A 3542-nucleotide genomic window follows, 5' to 3' on the forward strand; every position below is an offset into this window, starting at 1 on the left:
ATGATCTAACACAGATCAGGTTACTTAAATAACTAGGAGCCATGCCATCTTTTCATAGCTATTTGTGGTATCGTGCGATCTAGTGGACATGAAAGTAATCGTAAGAAATTCTTCCCAACTTTAAGTTTTCATATTCACAACATTCTTGTAGTTTTCAGAGTGACTTTTACTCCTAAAAAGACCAGTCCTTGCTTATCCTGAGTGTCAAATTGACATGCTCTTTTTAATGTGTAAAGGACCTTAGAGACTATCCTTATCATGAAACTATCTTTAAAGCTCTCCCTCCCATTGCCAATGTTCAAACAATTTCTTTCAATCAAAATAAAACTGTACTACAGTTTACATCGCTAACTCTATGTATTCATTAATCAATTTTCAGCTCCCATTGACTACTGCCCATAACTTCCAGTTCCTGACTAGATCCTCACAAATTGGTCCACTTCAAGCTCCAACAGTCCACTCCAGTCCACTCCACTGCTTCCCAGCTAACACATAACAAGTCAAGGCCGACTCCTTCCAGATTGATTGTGATGGAGAAAATACAAAGATGTGGGGAAATGGACTGTTTGGGAAGATGAGACCACAATTCGAGTTTATCTTCACTTCTTTCCAATGTCTGCTACATCGTGTTACATGCATTTACTCTGATGATCATCTGGGAATGAGTCAGTAAGAAGACACTGATGGAAGACAAAAACAACAGGTCAGAGAATTCCTTGTGGGTTGGACGAGAGGGACTATAATATAAAGCACTGGTTGAACCTCATTTTAAATTTCAGACAGAAGTCTGGAAACTTCTCATTCGGCTTAATTTAATGTAGTTAGCTAAGTTAGTTGGGTCCCCTGGGGTTGGCTGGGCCTCCCTTTTTTTTTCCCTTAATTTTAATAGGGTTCCTTTTCAGGTACGTTCGGCTTAGGCTAGGTTTAGGCTTAAGATTCTTCTTTAGACAATTTCGGCCTTGATTCTACATCACGACTGCATCAACTGTGCACATATCCTCCAGGACTACAATGGCTCTTCAACCATGGACATCAACATCCACTCTTCCGCGCTGGAGCACCCTGCTTAGTAGCGCCTCAAATACCAATTTCATAATGTTTCACCTGATAGCAGCAATTCCATAGACTGCAATCTAGTGAAGCATTTTCAACCAAATTATATGGTAAAAATTATTGCAGCAACCCATTTTGGCCAAAGGTTCAACCAGACATCGATTTAGTTACTATGTATTTAACTGGATAAATTAGGCCATTCAACTGGGAAGTCTGCTCATTTGCCACTTCTCTCTTGTTGAGTGGTTTAACTCCAGTTGAAGCGGCTTGTCAAGGCTTCATTTAAAGGGAAATAGGGAACTGCACACACCAGCTTAGGTCACAGAGAAAATAAACTAGGCTAATTGTATGCTGTATTTTGACAGCATAATAGCTGTCAGTCCAAATTGCGGGCCAATTAATGTCGAAAATACAACACATCAAGCAACATCATGGAGCAGAAAAGGAATCACAATGGAGAGGACACAACATAATATAGTTTTAAGAAATGGCCCATTATTAATATTTGCTTTTCAATCATACATTAAGCCAATTGTTTGACAAGTCAGCTTACAGGCTGTCACCAAATTTTGCAAAATCAACTCCTCACTCAACATCCCAGCCTCGTGTGTACAGCAACCAACCCACAGAAAGGTAGGGCAAGGTCTGCCAGATGTCACCAGGTGGGTGGGTTTTATTATTTTTATTCCGAGTTCGGCTTTCAGCTTCAAAGTCACTTCGGCTATCACTCTGGCTTTCGATTTCAACACCTATTGGCATCCAATTTACCGTATATAGGCTTGGTAACGACCTTGACTCGTTAGCTAGCTACCATCTGGGACACCATTAATGTTCTAATCGGGATGTCAACATTTACTGACACAAGAACACTTGAGGTTTCCACAGACGCTAAATTTTTCATATAGGAAAGCACATTCTACTCTAGACGATTAACTAATTAAACGATTCATGTAACATTTTCGAAATTAAAAAATTGCAAAACTCTGTGTTTTTGTGTCTTACTCTGAAATAAATTGGCTACAAAGTACAATTAACATAACATTGACTAATACCACATTTTTCTCCAGAAAGAAGGTAAGTGCTACAAACATCTTTTATTTCAGGATTTCTGGGCCCATTTAAAAGCAAAATTGCACTCAACTTTTCTTCTAGGGCAGCATGAAGAAGCCCATTTTCGGGGGCAAATGTGCTTTTTGGCAGTTCAATGACCCTCGCTCTGCTTAGGAACCACTTTAAGTGCACTTTACAGACTAGCTCATTTTCGGGAGCTAACATTTCCACTTCGATAAAAGATGATATTACTAACCGTTACTAATTCCAGGAAAGATGATGCTGTAGCTGATCTCATGGACCAGTTAAGATAGATATGAAGAAGAGAACTCTATTCATCTCAAGCTCTTTCTGCAGATGGTAAGTTGCAGTTGACTGTAGCTTTGTGTGTGTACATAACAGCATGCCTGCTTTGGTTTTTTCAGGTCGTCTTTTTAGTGAGATCATCAACACAAGGATATGGAAAATCAGGTAAAAAATAACAAAAGCATAAAGATATTTGTAACCATTTTACCTGGTAATAGAAAATTCAGATTTCAAACAGTTGAATACTTTTAAGGGGTAAATTTTGCAACAAGTTAATTAACAAAGCATTTAAAGGCAGTTTTTCAGAATAGATTGACGGAGTATTGGTCTCATTTTAAAAAAATAATTAAAGCTCTTTTGGGGGCATTAAGCCACTAGAGAAAATTCAGTGACTAAGTTATCAACAGTTAGCTTAAAAAAAAACAAATTATATAATTAGTCAATCACGTGCAAAAAGTTCAAGTACACTTGGCATGCTGTAGAAGGAAATCTCTTATTAAACCTTTGAATAGTTTTAATCTTACTAGCCCCTTTGCAACTAGAGAGAAAATGGTTAACTTGAAATACAACAACACAGCTGCTTACTACCCAGAATAAACCAGCCTACAGCCCTTAAAACACCATGTCCCTTCTCTGGATCAACTGCAACTATGCGAAGTCCATCAAGCACCACCTAGTCCTTCACTTCAACCCCTGTGGAAGGTAACAATATTGAGCCCAAGAGGCAAGAACTAGTATAATAAGTCCTTCCGTCTCCCCTTTAGAAGACCAACAAGACTTAAGACTAGGAGGGGAACTGGAACTTTTATCCCTCCTTACAGCTTCTATGGAAGACTAAAACACTTAAAGCTACGAGGCAAGAACTGCAAATTTTTAGACCTCTACATCAGCTCCAATGCAGAATAACAAGACTTGGACACACGACTTCATTTAGTGGGAAATAGGGAACTGCACACACCAGCTTAGGTGACAGACAATAAACTACTTGTATGATTGTTTGATAGCATAACAGCTGTCAGTTAAAATTCTGGGCAAAAATAGAACACATCAACTAACATTATGGAGCAGATGATGAGTCACAATGGAGAGGAAACCTCATATTAGTCTTAACTGGCCCAGTTAAAATAATTGCT

The sequence above is a fragment of the Stylophora pistillata genome, chromosome 1 (genome assembly GCF_964205215.1).
Source record: "Stylophora pistillata chromosome 1, jaStyPist1.2, whole genome shotgun sequence".
In the NCBI taxonomy this organism is placed as follows: domain Eukaryota; kingdom Metazoa; phylum Cnidaria; class Anthozoa; order Scleractinia; family Pocilloporidae; genus Stylophora; species Stylophora pistillata.